This window comes from Thamnophis sirtalis, unplaced genomic scaffold (genome assembly GCF_051295495.1).
Source record: "Thamnophis sirtalis isolate CommonGarterSnake01/CBP01778 unplaced genomic scaffold, rThaSir2_p1.2 scaffold_1, whole genome shotgun sequence".
NCBI lineage: Eukaryota > Metazoa > Chordata > Lepidosauria > Squamata > Natricidae > Thamnophis > Thamnophis sirtalis.
The window spans coordinates 56986042-56992041 of NW_028261381.1; positions in this window are offsets into that span (position 1 = coordinate 56986042).

Sequence of the window (6000 nt, forward strand, 5' to 3'; positions counted from 1 at the left end):
GCGATACATCATGTGATGACAATATGTCATTGTGAGTTTGACATCCCTGTTCCAAGCAGTGTAGTATTGACTTCATCAAGCCATTGGGGGGGGGGGGACCAAAATAGTTAATGGCAAGTTGTAAGCAAATTGTATCATTCTTTGTAGACAAAGTTGATCAGATCCAAATCAGGTTGAACACAGGAGTTGCGACTTACCACGGGATTGTAATCTCAGGAGTTGCCTGTCCTGTTATCTTGAATTATTTTTAGCATGTAGATCTTAAGGTGATGAGAGCTACCACTTCTGTGCCACTCCCCTTTACAGCTGATTAAATTAGCAAGATTATCAACATCATTGGTTCCACAGTTGAGGGAAGTAACACCATCTTTAGAAAGATTCACAAAATGGAAGTGCCTTTGGATTTTCATCTATTAGGGATTTCCAATTAACATTTGTACTGCAGTCCTTGTACTTTGCCCTGACCTATTTGGATTTGAAAATGGTTGTGTATCTTGATTACTATTGCAGTACACTTGGCACAAGCAACCATGGAAAAAGAGAAAATGTAACTGATGCAACAACAGGAAGGTTGTTAAGTAAATCAAATCAATCTGGTTTTTTTTTTAATCATTTGAGATTTTGGTAGTGTTTAAAGTATTTTCCTTGGGACATCTGTAGACCCTACTCACTATGCCTATTATGCAAGATAGACAATCCAGTTCTGTCATACCAAAGAAAAACGGGCAAATAGACAGAACTCTTGCAAGTTTCACCTGCTGCTCATTTCATCTAAGGCGACTGTAAATAACCCTGAGAGAATGGCCAGGATCCACAAAGAAACTAGCAAGAAGGATCAACTCTCTGCTGTTTCCCTCATCCCACTGCAGCCACCACAAAATATCAGTCATAAGTAAAACTATCGTGAGTAGTACCTGATTGCAAAAATGCTGACAAATTGCTATCTATTTTGCTTTATAATTTACAGAACAGAATAACGTATTTTATTGAAGAAAAACTGAAGTAATGGCTTTTTTCTTCAAAAGCCAGACATATACAAATAACATGCACTAAAAACAGGGGAAAACAGGGGAAAGGGACATGCTAACAGTTAATTTCCTTTTTCTGTGAAGCTAGCAAAGGATGGTACTGTAGCTAGCTAGCTACATGCTACCAGGACACTCAGAGAACATATGTTCTGCCTGGGGGAAAGGCAGAAGGAAATGAGGTGAAATTAGCAATCTCTTAGACAAAGAAAAGAAAGATGAACAAAGTACAGAGAATCAATCCTTAAGTATTCCAATATACTGTACTTCCTCTTGTGGTTAAGTGGGTCATAAGCAGAGTGGGTATTCAGCAGGTTCTGACCAATTCTGGAGAACTGGTAGTGGAAATTTTGAGTAGTCCGCAGAACCGGTAAATACCACCTCTGACTGGCCACACCCCCATCTATTCTCTGCCTCTCGAGTCCCAGCTGATTGGGAGTGAATGGGGATTTTGCAATAATTTTCCACTGGAGTGGGGAGGGAATGGAGATTTTACAGTATCTTTTCCCTGTCACACCCACCAAGCCACACCCACAGAACCAGTAGTAAAAAAAAATGAATCTCACTGGTCGTAAGCTCTGGAGGAGTTGGAGCTATTGGATTTTGACCTCCAATGGAGGGTAAGAAGGATGATTGAGGATGAGGGAAACTGAGATGGTAGGAATCAGAGAGAAGAGCTTAGAAATATCAGTAGGTTAACACGCAAACATCTGTAAAGATGTACTATGCAGGACACAGACCTTAGCCCTAACTTCAGTAATCTGGAGACATTTATAGTGAGCCAAGTTAGAGTTTAAAAAAATATGTGTGGCTTTGTTAGTATAGTTATGCCATTGTTTGGAAGACAAAACAGATGTTGCTGCTTCTCAGTTAGTGTATTGTACTTTGTGAATTCCTTGGGCTTTTTATTACACTTATACGTCAGCTGTAGATCAGGCATAGAATCATAGATGGAGACTCTGTATGGCTCTCCAGGCACTGTGGTACTATAACTCTCAGCTACCTCAGCTGGAGTAAAGAATGGTAAGAGCTGTTCATCATTGTCTTCCTCACATTATGGACTAGATAAACATAATAGAGTAATTGGCTGGGTTTTGGTGCTACCATAGAGTGGTTATGGATGGAATCAATTTTGTGCAAAACTTCCACCAATTTTGGATTACAGAATAAAATTTACATAATAAGAGAATTGGAAGGGACCTTGTAGGTCATCTAGTGACAGTAAGCGAAGACTCACTCACACCCCACCAGGAGTTTTCAACCTACCATGGGGGGTGTACTCACAAGAAGGAATGAAGAAAATGTCATTGCGAGCAAGCGATGAAGAGGAGACTGAAAGGGAAACTGCAGAACCATCTTTACCTGAAAGGCTAGCTGGCCTAAGAGTAGAGGAGCCTGCGGTTCGCCCCCGATGGACTTTGGGAGTGGGGCAAAAAGAGGATTCTGAGGAATTGGATGCAGGAGTTACCAGAAGGAGACTAAAAAAAACCCCAGCAGACTGGGAAGAAGCTATGACCGAGTGGAAGACCCGAGGGAGAGCGATGGAAAGGGAGCAAACTGAAGAATTTGAACAAAGGTACTCCATGCATAAATTTAGGGAGGGTGAAGAGGCCGAGGGGGGATGGGAGCAAGCAAACCCAGAAACAGCCTCCACTCCCCAGCCAGGGCTGCTGCCAGAGTAGCCCCCCCCCCCCAGAAGACGCAGAATGGCAAAAGTCCCTCCCTTACCAGTAAAATATAACGGTGATGCCAAGAGGTTGGGCCTTTTCGTCATTCAGATTTGGAACTACATGGAAATATATGGCCCAGATTTAGAATCCGATGAGATGAAGGTGAGAATGGTTTTACTTTCTTTGGAAGAAAAGGCGGCCGATTGGATGGTGAGCTTACACCAATGTAATTCCCCTCTCCTGAGGAATTTTGATGACTTTATGGCTGCACTAAAGAGGAGGTTTGATGATCCGCTGATTGAGAAACGCGGGAAGGTGAATTTTATGGCCCTAAAGCAGGGAAATAGACCAGTGGCTGAATATGTTCAGGAGTTTCAACAGCTTTCATCGTATATGAGGGGGTGGTCAGAGGAGGCCCTCTTGGATCAGTTTGCATTGGGATTAAATGAGGACATTTACCAACAATGCGAGTTGTTGCTTGGTATGAAAATGCAGCAGACGTTGAGCTAGATTTGATTAGACTTCAACGTGCAAAAGAGGAAAAAGCGGAGAGGTCACCCCCCCAGCTCAAAAAGCCCCATTCCGCATCAGGGGTGAAGGGAAGGGAAGCTCCGCCAGCAAGACCAAGCCTTTCACGTGCTTCCGTTGTGGGAAGGGAGGCCACCGCACCATGGATTGCTGCATTAAACTTCCCCCGACCGCCCCACCCCCTGCTAAGAGGGAAGGGAAGGCAAGCAAGGCCCCGGGGAAGAAGAAGGAGGCTGCATATGCTGCTGAAAATACCCCCCAGCGTTTCCAGCCGGAGGTGGAGGAAGAAGCGGACGTGACCACCAGCTCCTCTGATGAATCTGATGACGACGCCTCGCCTCGTTGGGTGAGTTCAAATAAAGGCCCCATGTTAATCCCAATTGAGTTAAGGGTGCCACCTGCTGGTGCAACGGAGCAGCTTTCCGCTCTCCTCGACTCGGGCTGCTCTAGATGTATGATTAGTCCAGCAATGGTTGAGAAATTGGGCTTGAAATTGAGGACTTTGAAAACCCCTATTGTTTTTTGCCAGATCGATGGATCCATTGCAGGGGGGGGGGGGCATTTTTACACTGAACCTATAGAAATGAAAATGGGCACCCATTTAGAATTAATCTCTTTTATTGTGGCACCTGGGATGGACAGACCCCTTATTTTGGGACTCCCCTGGCTTCGTAAATGGAACCCTCGCATTAACTGGAGGGAGGGGTGGCTGCGTATTCAAACCAGCACAGCCCCAGACGGGGAGGCCGAAGCCTCAGAGCCTGCTGGCTCCGGCCCCACTTTGGCCACCAGGAGCCAAGAGAGAATTGAGGGGGAAGAGAAGATTCCGAAGGAATATTGGGAGCTGAAAGGAGTTTTTAGTGAAAAATCTTCCGATAAGCTTCCGCCCCACAGACCCACTGATTGCTCCATCGAGATTTTGCCTGGGGTACCGCTTCCAAAACCCCAAATATATTCTATGTCACCCAGAGAGATGGAGGAAATGAGGAAGTTTATTGACAAGAACTTGCAAAGGGAGAAGAAAGATGGCTCTCTTCGGCTCTGCGTGAACTTTAAGAACCTTAATTCAATCTCTTCCCACAATCTCTACCCTTTGCCTCTGATGAAGGACATGCTGGTCCAACTGGGGAAACGCCACATTTTTACTAAACTGGACTTACGGGAGGCATACTATAGGGTCCGGATTAAGGAGGGGGATGAGTGGAAGACTGCTTTCAACTGCCCCCTAGGTTGCTTCCAATTCCATGTAATGCCCTTTGGCCTGCAGGGGGCACCTGAAGTTTTCATGCAGTTAATTAATGAGGTTTTGCATGACCACCTCTACAAGGGCGTTATCGTATATTTGGATGATATCCTTATTTACACGCAAACACATGATGAACACGTCAAGTTGGTCCATACTGTCCTAAAGAAACTCCAAGCCGCGGAGCTTTATGCCAAGTTGTCCAAATGTGAATTTCACTAGGAGAAGATAGACTACCTTGGCTATCGTATCTTACATGCAGGTGTGGAGATGGACCCTGCTAAAGTCAAGGCGGTCACTGAGTGGGAGGCGCCCCGTACACGCAGGCAATTGCAGAAATTTTTGGGTTTTGCCAATTTCTATCGCCAGTTCATCCCTTCTTTTGCCAAAATTGCACTTCCCATCACTAATTTGTTGAAGTCCAAGGGTGGGCCGAAACCCAAGCCTAGCAAGCTGTTGAATTGGACCATGGAGTGTCAGGCTGCTTTTGAAAAGTTGAAAGGACTTTTTGCCGAGGAGCCAGTTCTGAAGCATCCGGAGATGGACAAGCCCTTCGTCGTTCAAGCTGACGCCAGCGACATGGCGGTGGGGGCCATATTGCTTCAGACCAACGACCAAGGTAATTTACAACCTTGTGCCTACACCTCTCATAAACTCACAGACACTGAGAGACGTTGGGTGATCTGGGAGAAAGAAGCATTTGCTGTACGTTGGGCTTTGGCCACATGGCGCCACTTCCTAGAGGGCACTAAACACCCGTTTGAGGTGTGGACTGACCATAAGAATTTGGAAGCTTTGAGGACTCCCAGGCGGCTCTCCCCTAAGCAGATGCACTGGGCTCAGCATTTCAATCATTTTAATTTCACACTTAAGTGCATCCCAGGGGGGAAGAACTTCATGGCTGATGCTTTGTCCAGACTCCCTCAATACAACTGCTCTAAGCTCAGCGTTGTCCAGCCCGTTGTTCCCACGTCAAGCCTCGCTGCTCCTGTTGTTATTAGGCAACAGACACGCTCTAAGGTGGACGTGTCCCAAGATTTTCTTTCCGACCTCAAGAAGGCCCTTCCTCAGGATGATTGGTTCCAGCAGCATCAAGGTGAATGCACCATGAGGGATGATTTGCCATGGATTGGAGCGAAGCTTTACGTCCCTGCCTCTCTTCGTCTCGTTGTTCTCCAATGGGCTCATGATTCCAAGTTGGCGGGGCACTTTGGTTTTGTGAAGACACTGCATCCGGTGAAACGGCAGTTTTGGTGGCCCTCTTTGAAGAAGGACATTGAACATTATGTCGCCAGCTGTCCCGTTTGTGCAGCCGCTAAGCGCCCGCCGGGGAAACCGCAGGGTTTGCTCCAGACTGTAGCTCGCCCTGTCGCCCCTTGGAAGGAGATTTCTATGGACTTCATTGTCGAACTTCCTGAGAGCCAGGGGCACACTGTCATATGGGTGGTTACTGACTTGTTCTCCAAGCAAGTTCATTTTATACCTTGCCCAAAGATTCCTTCTGCAAAAGCCCTCGCTAAACTATTCATTTCTC